General features: G+C 40.0%; 1 protein-coding gene across 1 annotated transcript in view; it reads left to right on the top strand.

Moving 5' to 3' along the window:
- TMEFF1 (transmembrane protein with EGF like and two follistatin like domains 1) overlaps positions 1 to 16,046 on the top strand; it is a 123,399-nt gene that overhangs the window by 54,139 nt on the left and 53,214 nt on the right. The window lies entirely within an intron of this gene.

The following is a 16,046-nucleotide window of genomic DNA, read 5'->3' as shown; positions in this document are numbered from 1 at the left end:
TCCTTGAAGAGAAATTTGAAATGTCAGACACAGGAAGCATAAATGCCATAATGATGAGGAAGGGGTATAAGAAGTACAACATCCAGGCATTCTGAAAGAGAGAAAATACTCTCATGATGAATGAAGCAATGTTTTCGTATCTGAGTTTTATACTATATTGTATGGCTCTCTGCTTTCAGAGACCATTAAAGAGTTAGATCTCAAATGAAGATACTGGGAAGAGGAAGGAAAATGTTATATTTATTTTTAATAACTTATTTAAAGAATTTTTGAACCATATGTAATAGGTGAGAAAAAGGGCTCAAGAGACAGAATCAGATAAAGTAACGCGTGCTGGACCTAGGCAAGAAAAGTTGTTTTCATTTCTGTAATACAAACAAATCTTATCAATGCCAGCGTAATTTTTACTCGCTCATGTAGAAAATCTAAGACACTCTCTTTGTAGTCAGTCTTTCCGAAGACAGATCTACTGACTCATCTTGGCTTATAAGGTTAAGATTACATGAAGCAGCTATGTGTTGCATAATTGCATTTTCATGTGATTGCTTTTTTTTGCTTCAGATGTGCTACTGCCTTTATCCTCTACCTTTATTTACAATGAGAATTGCCCCCCAGTTGGTTTAAAACTGTAGGGTAGCTATTATAAAAATAGCCTACAATAGCCTACATCATCCATTTTTATGCAGCTTCATATTTATTTCCTTTAAAATTGTTATATTTACTCTTTACACATTCTGAATGAGCATGATGCTTTTTGCAGTACCCACCCATATCCATTTTCTTCTCCAAAGGGTTGGCTGCCCATGTGTTCCAACCTGAATATAAGTTCCATGTTGAAAGCTCACACTAAGTTAACATGAAAATTAGGAAAGGAGATGACAAGTCTAGGATGAAAAGGATAATGGGTAAGCAAAGAAAGAATAAAATTGTGATTGCTCACTGATAAAATGCAATAAAATTTCCCCACCCACCCTGGTAGGTTTTAAATTGTTGATGAGTTCTACACAATGCTTCTCAAAGGTGAACTTTTCAGGCCATTTTGATTATATCTTACGTTTTAATGCTAGCATTGGATTATAGATCTTTTCAGTCATCTTAATTATTCAAGACCATACCTCCATTATCGATGAAAATGTGATTTTGTCAAAGGACTTTTTTCTGTGTATACAGAATGGGGAAGATGCACATGGCCTTACAATAGAATTGGAAATAGAGAGAGGAGGAGGAGTGAGCTGTGAAGCTGATCGTGAAGTCTTCCAGATGCATTATTTTAAAGGTCCTTTCCATCGACTGAAGGATGCTGTCCAGCTGAGCAATGCAGGATGACTGAGGTTAATATTCCACAGCGAGAAGGAAGAAATGAATAGGATAAGGAAAGAAAACACATTTCTTTGGATCTCTCCAGGGCTTCACGCTTTCTGAGCTAGTTAAAAGTGGTAAAGTTCAGTCCAGTCCTCTCCCCTGTGTGCTGAAGGGGTGATCCCAGGGCAGCTTTGGTTCATGTGCTCAGTGGAGAAGCTGCTTATTGTTCTCAGTACAAAACCGTGGCTTGGGCATGTACAGTAAGACAATCTTGGAAATCTGCAGTGGGGTTTTACATGAGCGCATCAATAAGTGTCATACGATGGCATTCAGCACAAAGCATTTGGTTTTCTCACTAATGTGTTGGTTAATGACTGTTTCAAAATTCTGCATGAACTGGGAGGAAAGGCATAAAGTTCTAAATGCATGAAAAAGTGTAAAATTGCATGGCACCAGCCAAAGATGTTATAAAAGACTCATGCTGTTCTAAACAGCAACTGCTTCTAGACCACTCTTTTCCCCCAAACCTTCTAAAAGCACCCAGCTGTGAGCCCTTTTAATGAAAGTCTGAAGTCTAAATTTAAAATAAAGGTGTTAAATTTGTGTTTTGAAATCAATTTTGAAAGGATTACATGGCCAGTAAGCAATGCTGAAAACTCTTACTATGTGTGGCAGCTAAGTGTAACTACTGAACCCCTCCCAAGAGTTTTTATTTATTGTTAATGCCTGCCATCCTTTTTCTGACTCTTTCCACTGCTCTTTATTATCTATTTTTTTTTGCATTTTGATCTATCTGAATTACTATTTACCTTGCTTTTGAAATTTGTGTTCATCTGTTTAAAAGTCCTGTGGACATCTTAGGTGTTACAGGAGTACAAATTGATAGCGGTTGTGAAGCCCTACAGTGGCGCAATATCAGATCTATCTAGTGTTTGATATCTTATTGTTTCAGACAACCTCACATTGGTTGGAAAAACAGAATGTTTTTCCACAGTCACCAAATCACTGAGAGAATAGCCCCAAATCAGTTTTTGTGGGAAACCTGCACATGGTTCCAAAAATTTAGCAGGAGTAGAAAGTTGATAAAGTGACTGCATAATTACCCACCAGTATCAGGTATGATCTGTTTATAAAAGCCATGTACTAAAAATAAGACTTGGCCAAATTTCCTTGGCATGTCTCTGTAGTAATCCCAAAAAGGTCATTGTTGTGGAAATGTGACTTCTCTGTCCCTAAACGATCTGGTCTGTTTATAATAGTATTTGTGATTTTTTTCAGTATTCTGAAGGTATGTCAGCTACATCTTCATATTGCAAAGAGCATTCTGGAAAAAAAATATTCACTGCAAACAGCTTTGTTCTGTGCAAAAGGGGCCCAGGTAGGGTGCTAACTTGGTGCTTCGGATTTAAATACCTTTAGAGTGTCTCTGGTGTCATTTCGGATTGGAGAAGGGAGCTCCTTCAGCCTGTTCATGGGGTCCTATGAGCCAGTCGGCTTTAAAGGTGTGCATTTAGTGGACCTGGAGGCCCCAGGCATTTTTCATAGAGCATTGTACAGGCAGAAACAGAGACTTGGAAAGAAAGAGGTGGCCCATGGGCAGTGTGAATTTCCTGCAGAAAGCCTGTGTCTTGGGAATTGTCTGCAGGTCTCTTATCTGCTGTGAGAATCTGTGAAAGTTCTTTTTCAATTTTTTTTTTCATATTCACAAGTGCAACTGACCTTTGAAGAAGCTTCTGAGTTAATACATGCCTCTAGATGTATTCAGAAGCTTTATTCTTCCCCCTACTTAGTATAGCAAAAATAGAAACAAAGTGATAGTTTGAATAATTCAGGGAGGATTATAATGATATATATAATTAAAATTAAGTATTAGTATATACACTTAACTAGAATAATTCTTTTATGTAGTCATCTCCACTGTTGATTAAATGAACTAGTGGGGTGTACATTTTACTGGCAGGACTTGCCATATTCATCTGTGTTCCTGTGCATAACGTGTTTTCCTATCTATATATGTATGATGTGATACACCAGATCCACTTTTATACTTTTCTATCATTCTTATAGGCTGTAATGTGGAATTGTATAAAAGCAATACAGTCAATATTCATGCAACCCTTAATAAAAAATTTCCAGTTATGTACTTACTGAGAATTTCAAAACATTCTTATATGAGGGATAAATTGTCCCGGTTTGAAGTTGTAGTAGTTAGTAGTTGTAATCTAAGCTTAGTAGTTGTAATCTAAGCATGATGCAAATGGTATGGAATAAGGGGTGGAATGTCCCGGTTTGAAGTAAAACTGGACCAATTTTCTGTTCTGTGACTTTACATCCTACCTAGGCCTCCTCTAACTCTCTGAAATTAACGGCATATTGTGGAGAAAACTGCTCATTCTCAGAATGATAAGCCCAATGTTTGTGCTCCATGCCAAGGAATGGTATGCAGAGAGGCCCTTGCTTATACTTATTGCTATAACAACCAAGGTCAGCCAATTTCATTATTTGCCCCCTTAGAGGGTCGGAAACGGAAAAAACGTAAAGAGGTCACATCAGTGGGGAGGAGTGGACAGGACAGGTGACCCAAACCTGACCAACTGGGGTATTCCATCCCATCTGCCCCATGCTCAGTATAAAGGCTGAGGGATCAAAGGGTCAGCCCCTTCCTGCGATGGCCGACGTCCAGAGAGGACTCTGTCTGTTCATCTGCCTTTGATCCCGATCCGTGTGTTCCTGACTCCAGAGCTGGAATCCAGTTCCCATTCGTCACTGAGTCCAGTCTGGGACTTCCCCAGTGCCTGCCGGTGATGTGACTGTCATCCTGGGAGCTTGATATGGTTTTGTATATATTGTATCTATTTCATTATTTTCTTCTTTATTTTTATTTTAATATTAATTCTTCATTAAAGTAGTTTAGTTCATTCTAAACTTCTAAATCTCCTTATCTCTTTCTCCTCCTCTCTCCTCTTTTTGGGGGGGGAGAAGGCTGGGGGGAAAGGGCCATCTGTCGGTCCGGTTTTGGTAAAGTCGGCCAAAACCACGACACCTATCTGAACAGAGTCCTCCTCCAATTTTTTTTCCATACATCTTTCAAAAGCTGTTAAACTGTTTACCTTAATGTTTAAAGATACACCAGCTATAACTGTTGATTGAAGAGCTAGTTAGGATGAAGGTGATAAAAATGTTACATTCTTCTTGTTGAACCTTCCCTGTTTCAAGTAACAGGTAAGTAAACCGAAGCAGATTTTGTTGCAGGGAGTATCCCAAAGTAACTGGAAGTTTCTGCAAAGTACTACCCTGGTTTGTCATAGGCTGAGTGCTTATCAGTTGCAAATGAGAAATAGTTGGAAAGCATATTGCATCCATTGCACATCATATCATGTATTTCAGTACCAGGAAAATTACAAGGCTGAGGGAGGAGCCTGGGTATGAAAACCTTTTTTTCCCACCTATAGCAGATGGTCAGATTTCTAATTTAAAATTTTCTTGGAGTTTTGGCATACTGCCATCTGTCCCCACAGCTGCAACAGTGCAATAATTCTGTCACCTCTCTTAGAAAATATTTCTTGAGAGTAAATTTAACGCCTAGCGAAGTGTTGAATTTACAGCTGCTGGGAGCAGAATATAATATGTAAGAGTTGGCCATGAGGCCCTGCTGATTTCCCTCACCTGGTTACAAGTAAGGTTGTGTTTTTATGAAACTGTTGTGAACAGCATTAGGGAGTTGCAGGGAAGATGTTTCCAGTTATTTGTTTTCACAGGCCCTTCAGTAATCCTGTCTACAAAGAATCAATCAGCAGCATCAGTGGAGATCTTGCACAAAGAGCTTGACTGAGATTATGGAAAACATTCATAATCATAATTGCAAGAAGATTGTTTTCTGTAAGGTTTTTCTTTGTCTCAGCTTTGTCAGTGTCTATTAACATTGAAAATACTAGTGCAGATGGGCAGTTGTAATGTTAAATACCACATTGCTCAGGTGTTCAATTGGAGATGGTGGCCCACCTCTGCAGAGCTGCCAAAATAGTTTTCAGAAGCAGCACTGAACGAGGCTTGTGGCATGGGAAATACTTTACCAATTTTCTCCAACAAAGGCAAGTCAGACTCTTCCAGAGAGAAGATGGGTATCAGCTACTACTAACTTGAATTAGATTTGAAATTTGGTTATGGGATGAAGACCTTCCTGTCCCATGACCACAATCTGAATAATCAAGTTTGATCTGTAGTCTCTGTTTGCAACAGCATGGAGGTTATACATACATGAAATTTTCGTTCTTTCAGAAATTTGTGTGTAAGTTTGGCTGGGTCTTCAACTTTTGTAAGCTTAGAAAAACTTAGTTTTATGACAAGTTTACGGTTTCTAGATCTTGCGAGGCTTTCAAAACCTTTGTTGCCCTTGTCACCTTCAGATGGCAGGTGACTTGCTGGCATTTTTGGAAAACGTCAGTTGGATACCCTGGAACCAGCAGATTTCTCCCCATGCCCAATCAGCCTTCAGCTATGCTCGTAGTTAAAGCTTGCAGAAGTGGTTTCTCTTATGGTTTATCCAAGGAATGGATCCTGGAAAACTCAGGTGACTGGAAAGAGAGGGGGTTGGAGATGAGACGTCTCTGTTAGAAAACCAGTGCTGGGTGCACAAGGACAAATGACTGCTCTGTCAGAGGAAACCACACGGGCGAGAGCTGCTTGACAGTGCGAGAAATCGCAGAGCAGAGATCCTTTTCCTCACACCCTCAAAAAGACAGTGTCCTTTCTGAAAAATGGTATCTATGTTTGATTCAAGCTCAACTTATCCTCCTTTTATTTGTCTTCTTTCCCCCTCTGTCTCACCCTCCGTGGCAAAGCACACCCAAAAGTGTGTTCAGGCTCTTCCATCTTCCTGTGTCTTGCTGCTCAAGAGTGAACCCCATAGAAAACGTGTTTCTGAATAAACAACAGTTTTTCCCAGCAGGGCTATGAAACACGTACCTGGGTTTCCGTGGCGCTGTCTGCATGAAGCTCTATCACAGAGGCACAGTTTGAATCCTGAGCAGCGAATATCAGCTATTTGAATACAGCAAATGAGTCCTACAAGCTGCATTAATGCATCAACATAGCTCTTTAGTTAACGTTAGTAGCCTTAGCGAGTTAGGATTCATTTTTCTCTCACTTTTTAAATTGACCAACAGGTACTATTCGTGCCTGCTCTGGTTTTGGTGATCATAATGATTTTCTAGGTGTAGTACTGAAGACCTTTCTATTAAAGGGAAGGTGACGAGACTGAGAAAAGATAACCTTGTAGGAGAACAATAGGACAGGGACAAGTTCTGTTGTGGCATTCTGTCTTGGCCTTGCGTTGCAGCCTTGAACAAATAATTTTATCTCTCTGTGCTTTTCTTCCTCATCCAGTGAAATGGCCATGATAATATCTAATTTTTATCACCGTTTGTGTGATTTGTCTGCTTATGCTGTAAGTCATGGACTGGCTCTTATCCGTGTCTTTCAGAAGGGGGATCTGATCTTCACTGCAGCCTCTAGGTATGACAGTATTTCACATACCTGTTAATGATAATGACTGGAAGTGATGAATAATGTTTAAAATTTAAGTTATTTAGAGGCCACATTTTAGATTTCTGCTATCAAATCATCTTGCAGACAGCAGCATTTTCCCCTTAGAGAGTGAATAATTAGGAGTAGATTAATACACTATCTGACAACTTTTTGTCAGATATTTTCTGTTGCTTTTAAGGGAAGGTTTCAAATATGAGGAACAAACAAAGTCTTAAAATACTTCTCCACACTCTAATTCTAGGTGTTTGGCTCCAATAGACAGAAGGCCTATTATTTGCATAGAAATCAGGTCCTCAAAAAATTGCTTGTGTCCTTGATCCTCCAAGCACTTAAAGGTGTTCTTAATCTTACACATGATCAGTTCCACTTAGTTTATTTAGATAGCACAGATGCCCAAGGTTAAGTCTCTGCCCAGGCATTTATAGGATTGGAGCCTCAGATTATATATGCTAAATGTCAAAACATCTTTTCAAATAGAGTTGTTCCTCATGAAAAACCATGTTGTAGCAAATAGTATTTTTCTAGAAAATTCACAAAACGCCACCTGTTTTTCTCAGTTTTATAGCTGAGAAATGAAAAGACTTTGCCATCCAGATACTTTTCTTCTTCTTCTGTCTTTTTAAGTCTGAAGGAAGAATGTTGGGATAATGGGAAGGTAGAAAGGGAGGAGAGTAGCATTGGAGCCAGTACTGAACACTGAAAATATTGAGTTTGAAATGTATGTATATATATATTTATTTCAAGTTTTAAAAAATATTTTTAATTTTTCCAGTAAAACATAGCATTTTTGGCATTTATATACATCTGTGTAATAGGCAGAGTATGTATAATAATCTGAGTTGTGCTGTACGATCTACATCAGTACTGTATTTGTTTATCCCCAAATGTCCATTGGTTTCCTCCAGTGTTTTCCATTGTCTTTGGGAGAGTTCATATTTAAAAAAAAAAAAATTAAATTAATTTTAAAGCTTTCGAAATGTTTCACAAGAAAATGGCTCCCAGAAGGACAACACATCCCTAAGTGTATTAGTTGACGACCTGGGAGGCTGTTCCACAGCTGTGAACACAGATGCCTGTGGAGCTCTGACGGATCAAGACTCAGCTGCTATTTAAACTGCTCTCTGACACTGAAACCACAAGTAGAATAAGGGAAAGGGAAGGTGGTAAGGTTAATGTAGCATTTATAGTTGGCTTTGATTTCCCAGTTTCCCTGGCATGTCTTTAAAATAAAGTAAAAAACCAGAAAAACCCTTAGCAACTTCCATAACTTTCCTTAGAGGAAAGTGTAAAACCACGTACAGAGCCCAAGTCCCTCTTCACATTAGGACTTCCAGAGCGCTGAAGACAACCATATGTTGACATGACCCTGAGAGCAAAGAAAATGTGTGGGCTTTGTGCTAATGGGCACACTTCTGTTGTGCTCAAGCTTCCTCTGACTTCAGCTCTTGTTTCAACAACAAAAAACCTTACGATCAGGCCTTTTTACTGCTTCCTTTACTGTTGCTCACAGAGGCGAAGGCTCCTTTTTCTGACAGCGGCACAGAGCTCTGAAGGCAGTGATCAGGGAGGGGAGATGACTGAAACAGTTATAGAAAGGCTATGTCTTCTTTGCATCAAAGTGCTGTTCATGCCAGGGACTGTTTCTCTTCCGCTACAGAAGAGACTGAAGTGAGGAGCAGACAACAGAAGGAGCTGGGTTTTTAGCTCCATGGGTAGGCAGATCCATTAGCCATCCATCCCCCAACTGTAAATAAATACTGTAATTCTGGAGGCTCAACAAGGCGTGATGCCTCTATTCCAGCTCTTAATTTGGCAGGCTGGTCCCCAGGCTAAAGCACTGCCTTCAATTTTTGTGCCAGAAATGGGAGCAGAATTTGGCCAATGCTATTTTGCAATTTAGATTACCTACAGATCAAAGAAGAAATTCCCCGTAATGTTTATGGAAGCTAATTAGTTGCTTCGGTGTTGGTTTTTACCACCGTTTTACTTTTCTTCGGCCTTGAGGTTCTTCAGGACTATAAATGAGAGCTCCGTTGGAGTGTTTGAACAGCTTGTCGTTCCTCTACAGGCTGAGGGAAATAGCTATCAGATTTACTTTATGAACAGGACCAAAGAGTTCACCTTGGTTTGTAATTGGCATAGAAAGATTTCTTCAGGAAAAGGATTCATTAAGCAAAGCTATAGCTTCCTGGGGAGCAGTATGCTTGCCTGCTTGGTTCTTACATGGGCAGTAGTGCTAGAAATCAAGTGAAACTCCCCAATCTGGAGGCAGGGGGAGAAGAGAAATATAACATACTCTTAGCAAGTCACTTGGAAATGTTTTGGATATTTGACCATATACTCTGCAGACTGAGAGACAGAGCAAGTAGGCATTAAGAGAACAGGGACAAATAACATTTTCATACTGACTCTAATTGCACGTGTTGCACAGCTATCAGGAATTAATGGTGTAATTTATGCAAGTGAAAAATTGTATAGGAATCCCACTAGTTGAAAAGGGCTGGCACAATGTAAGAGCACAATTTTTGAAGTTATCCTACCAGAATGCATCCATTTGTACAAGCATTAGCATTCAGCAGCACGAGTTATCCAGTATCCTAAAAAGTCCATATGTTTAGAGGCGTTTACATGATTCAAGTCTACATTTCCAAGTCTCAATCTGCAAGGACTGTAACAGTGCCATGAGTGGAAAACAGTCAACAACCACTTACTTGCATGTGTTTGTGAGAAGAACCACATTGCGTGTGTTTGTGATTTTGTCACATGAGCCTTGTCCTGATTCCTCAACTCCTCCAATTAGCATGACTGCGGACCCCTCTGCTCCAAGCAGCCACTGTTTTTTCATGAACTTGTAGGAAGCTCATTGTCCCAGGCCTCTACTGCTGTTAGATTTGGATGGAATTGCCCAGTGAGGGCAAAAGTTACTGGAAGAAACCAACAGAGACACATTTGGAGACTTGCTGCTCTTGCACAGCCTTGGTTTCCTTTGTAACTAAAGATTGATAATATGTGTTGTAATTAATGTTGCTGCAATTATGCTATATGAGTATGTTTCTTTTCTAATATTATATTTTAATTTTATGTAAAAATATGCTATGTCATTAACTTCTTTATAACAGCCTTGCATAATCACATTCAATAATTTTTTAGTAGTAAGACTAAAAGACTCTGCTTTGTGAGCAAGTTTAGAAGGCAATGTCCTGGATAGCTGCTAGCGGAAATGCACCCCAGACACATGTCCTGGAGGCCCAATTGCTGTACCCCCAAACCTTGATACAAAAGTGTTTACGACAGAAAAGCATTTCAAGTTCTCACTGCATCTTTCCCCGTCTCCAACCAATTGCACAGCTAGTCGATTTGTACCAATTGCTGAAATAATCACATGCATACATACATAATTTCAGAAATATTGTCAAAGCTTTTAATATAACAAAAAAGTACCTCAACTTTCTCTACAAATACTATTTTTTTGCATGATGGAAACAGAAATGCACCATGGGCTTAATCCAATATTTTGACAGAACTGTCACCCAAACGCTCATCACTATGACACTTTCCTTACTTTTTTCGCACCGAACAGAGTTAGTCTGAGGCACAGTGGTAATGAGAATAATTGCAGTGTGGGAGACTCTCAGGTTCAAAGCCAGTCTTGTTACCTTGCTGTGTGAGTGCTAGTTGTTAAAACTTGCTGTGTTTTCCTATTGTGCAAGAATACTAATTACTTTAGCAGCACGTATGCATTCTGTTTTTCTCTGCTTTAAAAGGAGATTATAGTGACTAGAAATGTAAAAGTGTAATCATCCTAGGTAAATTGGACGGCATTTAAGCAATGAAATGTTAATTCAGTCTTGTAAAAGTAGTTTTAGGGAAATATTTCAAGCTTTATTCACTCAGATAGCATTCTCAAGAGCCAAAGTACAGCTTTTTTCTGCACAATTGAGTCTTAAATATTGCATCAAGACACAACAAAACAGGTTTTACTAGTCCTATAATACTGCATAAGATTGTTTTGGAAACAGATTTGCCATCAGCGACCCAAAGCATCTATTAATTGACCAAATAAAAAAAAAAAAAAAAAAGCCTGGGAGTATCTTAATTCTATTAGACAACAGTTGTCTATGTTTTTTTAGGGTAAGTGCATTTTAACAATTTTGTTCATTTTTTTTTTTTTTAGTAAAACCTCTAGGTTGTTCCAGTGAATTGTTTTCTTCTAATGCAAGCATGAAAGAAAATGATACCACATCATAGAAAAGGCACCTAAATCAGTTTTAACTGTTTCAGTTATTTAAAACCTATTTGTGTTAGATTGTCTTGTGCTACATATTTTAATTTTCATCTTTTTGTTCTCTGACTGCTTTTAAACAGCTTTTCTCATCATTCTTATCTTTCCAGTATCCACACTCCCCACCTTCTTAATTTCTTGTAAATTGTTTCTTGCTAAAATGTCACCTCAAATCAGTGACAACAGCCATCTTCAAAGAGTATGTGCAGTGTCTGAATGACATCCTGTGTATCCCTGAATCTTTTCCAGTAGTTTATCTTATTTTCTGTTTTCTTTTCTGAAAAACATAATTTTTCCTATGAACAACATAGTATGATCTATTCTGTCTTGCTTTGACTTTTCTGACATGAGCAAGTATTATTTATTTAGACAAGTAATTACTAATTTTGAGGGAGTTTCTGCTCTCTTATTCCTCTCCCATAACCTCAGACAGTTTCTGAGAAGATTCAACAGACATAAACTCTAGAATGCAAATTATCATGATTTTCATAATCCCCAACTGCTGAAACAAATGGGGACAGCAAAAAGATATGGATAACTTAATTATTAGTTACAAATAAATGCCATTTTCAGATTTTGTCAAAGATACATGCTTGTTTTGGAATGTTCTGAAGGCACCATGGTGTAGTAATACTTTGTGCTCTAACTGATGAAGCGAGAAACAACACTTGCTCCTTTGATTGTAGCGCTAAAGCCAGGGGTCCTCCTCGACCAAGGGACAGGCAGCAGTGGCTGCTCGCTCACTATCTGCTTGGATGAACCATATTTCAGTGAAACACTTTATGAACATGAGATGAAGAAAAAGCAGGAGTAAATACCAGGTGTTTTCTTCAAATGGCATTGGTGGCAGGTGTCAAAGAAATTGATACAAAGCCTGGGGGCTTCCTTTCCCTGGAACTGTTTGTGTACAGGTACACATCTGAGCAGTGCGTGCTGGCTTGTTTTAAAATAAACTGTCTTCACCGTACAGGCACAAAGCGGGGGGAACAACACTTCGCCTTCAGTATTTGGCTTGTGTTAGGTGAGTTTGGCTCCTAGTTTTGCTTTTTGATACAGAAACAGAGCACAGAAGTTGTGGTAAGAGATGTCAGGTTAGCACTGGTGAATGTGGCACGCTGAAGCTGCTAGAAGATAAAAATACCATTCTGTATCTGCCACACAAACAAACTTTGCTTCCCATCTCCTGCAAAGACTGAGATGTGTGTGTATGTCCATGCACCCGAGTCCGTGTCCCTGTTTCACATTTCTACTGTGCAAACTAGAAGCCCAACATATGGTTTCACTGTCTCAAAAGAAACCACAGAGTCTCCAGAAAAAGGGCTATTCTTAGCTAATCTCACTGTTGGGGTAGCGTTATGCCAGTGAGGGGAATGCTCCTTCTCTGCTGGTGCTTGGTCATTGCTTATTCAGTGGCTCTGCAAATGGACACCACCATCCCCCACTTCAGAGACTTTTTCCCCCTAAAACTTCTTATTTCAACTTGCAAAGCAGAAATGTGCTGTTTCTTGAATGTTGCTCGGATGTTTTGAAGGGGGCAGAGAAAATATACTGGATGACCTGTAAAGAAAGATTGGTTAAGGAGAGAAACTGGTGTAGTAGGTATAGTAGGAACCAGTGGGGAGGTGAAGACCTGCAGTAAAATAAATAGAAACAAGTTCTGGTGAACATGTCTGTAACTTGCATTTATCCGTGAGATTTGTACCCAGTGGATGAAATGGGGAATAACTTATGCTGCCTCACTTCAAACACATATGCCAGCACTTTGCCAGTGTCAGAACAAGTAGATCACATGCGGGGACTCCCAAAATTATGCCTCCTGTCCTCAGCCTGTGTGTACAAGCTCTGTAAGAAACTGCATGACTTGCTGCAGGAATGGCTGTACTGGGCAGACTTTGAAAAAGCAATGGAATGTGGCCGAGCCTGTAGATTAAGACACCTAAATGTAAGTGATTAGGTGTTGATGTGTACATGTGAGCTAAGTGTCTGAGCCAATGTCAAAGCCACTGTAGGTGATGGTAATCTAAAGTGATTTGAGCTAGTACCATCTGGGATGCTCCTGTGTCTGCATGGAACTGGTAGGATCTAGAGGAAAGCTGTGCTGCTTCATTCTGAGCTGGCAGCTGAAGGTGAGCAGAGGTATTGCAGGTTCATCCAAACTATCTTTTTTGCAGCAATTTAATTTACCTATGATATCACCCAAACTCACCTTCGTGGTTCAAACGGACAGGCTGTGCTTGGGAACACCTACCGTGTAGGACTTCTCTGAGTGTCATCTTTGTTGTGGGGCAAAGGGCTTGCCTGGCTGGTGAAGTTCTATTCAAGAGTTAGATGTAAGACACAGTTATTAATGTACGTGTCCCATGAGCAGCTCAGCTTTATAATCCTTAAGGAAAAGGTTTTCTTTTTTTTTTTCTTTTGTTTTGATTTTTTTGCCCATTAAGTTCTCCAGTCATTCCTAAATAATTTGCCAAAACCAGAACAATCACCAGCCAGAGAAGTCAATTCGGAGTCATAAGACCGACTTCCAAAATCGAGTAGGATATAGTTTTCTTATCAGATTTTTACTCTGTTCTCTGAGAGCTTCTGAGAGCTCATCCAGTCATAATGCCACTATCTCCAGTATACTTTGTGGGCTCTAACATACCCTCACACAACATAATTTCTCCTCAGAGCCCTTTCCTAAGCCAATGTTGACCCACTTCAGCCATTCTTACAATTTGGGGGGTTCTTTTAACCTGTAGAATAGCAGACCTTTTATGAACTTTCACGAACCTCCGTGTATGTGTTTCTGTATATGACCTTCATTAGAGGTCATACATCCTAATTTAAAGCTTGGCTTCACAAAGAACAAACTGTCTGGAGGACAGAAAAGCAGCAGTGAGGTGCCCTGCACTGCTTTGCTTTTCCTCCTTTGGTGAGAATGATGCAAGCTGCTCCCCATCTTCTATCAAGCCCACAGGTCACGAGGAAAAGCAGGTGAGGGGTCCTGGCACCTCCCCTGGTTGGGGTCTTACCCATAGGAAACAGAAAACAAGCAGGCAGAAGGGGTTTTCTCAGGCACAGCTGAAATATTGAGGAGGGCCAAAGCTACGCTGCTACTAAACCCACCTGCTCACTTTCACATGGGAAAGGTATTTTTTTTGGTTCTTTATTCATCATTACTGTGTACTATTGCCAACCCCTGGAGAAACAAGAGTTTTGAAAAAACAAATTGCTCACGAGGTTACCAGATTTGCCTGTCTTAGATTTTATTTTATTCTCGAGGTATCCAGATGGAAGCAACATGTTTGATGTACTTAAACCTACAAATTTGATTTCATCTTCAGGTTCAGCATTTTGACATGTGTAATTTAGCTTATAATGAGAGGTTCACACCTCAGAGCAATGCATTTTGAGGTCACAGGCAAAAAGCCAATCTCCAGCTACTTGTATTGAGCTGTACTTCAAATTCTCTGAAAGGAGTCAAAATGGAGAAGGCTTTTCTTGTCTTTATTGATGTATCAAGTTATCACAAGGTGAATTCATTCCAAAAGAAGAAAAAAAAAACCCAAAAGACCTTGATGTGGGTCTTTGCAGCCAAATTCCTGCAAGCTGCTCTGTGCTGGTCAGCCCTCACACCACCAGGAAGTGTATTGGCTGCACTGATACTAGCAAATCATTTTTAATACCTCTTTTCAGGTCTTTGGAGATTAATATTATCATAAATTTGGAAGCCTGATTTAATTGCGCTAATTATATTTTCTCCTGGGAGCTGATGGATTACTACTTACCATCTTCTCGCTGTACGTAATGAATCACACTGAGGCTTTCTCTTATTTATGATGGCTAAAAGTCTAGGAAATGAGTTGCGATAGGCATTAAAGAAACATGTAAGAAATTACCCTAAACCGTTTGCTACATGTTCGTACTCCTTTCATAGATCTGTTCTCACATATAATGATAATGACTCTGTTCTTCTGGAAATAATTGCAGAAACTCCATTTTAATTCTCTCTCTATGGGGAATCCACAGAAGAGAGAGCATATTTCAGATATGCTAGATATCTGCGGTTCCTCTTCGCATCCATCCTCATCTATTTGCTTTTGAACCAAACGCCATAGATGTGGAAGTCATTATGGCCACCACACTCCTCGGTACTTGTGATTCCATCAGATGTAATCATGCGCTTGTCAGAGGCTTGATTTCGCTGCTGCTGGAATTTGCCACTGAATGGAAGCAGGGATTAGCTGACATCTGGTCATAGAATAAAGTTCATCTGTCACGTTCAAGTGCCAGTCACCAGGGTGTCTTGTCTTTCATATGGTTTTGGAAAATCACGTTAGCTCCTGGTCTCCGAATGACCTTCCCTGCTTCATCTCATGCAAAAAAAGCACTTATCATTTATGCAGAAAGAAAAACAGTCCACTCCTACAATTAAGCAACCACTAAAGCAATGTGCTTTCTGTCATCCTAATTCCTTCTGTGGATTTATTAAAAAAACTGAAGTCTCAGTTTCTTGGGGTGAGGGGCCCTCACAAGGGCTGATTCCCGACTCTCATCTTCACATCTCCTCTTATAGTTTTTGCTCTGAAGTCTTTCCCTTTCTCACTAGCTTTTGGAGTCAGAACAATAGCTAAGGTAGGAACAAGTACATCTCTGGTTCAGCCTTGATGCTGAACTGCTAGCTGGGGACAGTCTCTGACCCCCCCAGGTCCCTCCCCTCCCATGCAGAAAAGTGAGGTGCCTTGCCTTCCCCACCATGGCAAAGAGGCTTCTTCCTGGGCGATTGTGTGCCTCTTCACACTGGGGGACACAGATGTCAGGGGAAAGCCTGTGTTACGCTGCTTGGGCAGCTGGACATCGTGTTGACCCTCAGGATTTCAAGCACAAGTTGTAGCTGCCACGGGGTTTCTTCTGCTGATGGGGGTACCGGCTG

This window comes from Numenius arquata, chromosome 4, assembly GCF_964106895.1.
Source record: "Numenius arquata chromosome 4, bNumArq3.hap1.1, whole genome shotgun sequence".
In the NCBI taxonomy this organism is placed as follows: Eukaryota; Metazoa; Chordata; class Aves; order Charadriiformes; family Scolopacidae; genus Numenius; species Numenius arquata.
Note: the sequence above shows the minus strand (reverse complement) of the source record. Positions and strands in the feature narration are given on the sequence as shown.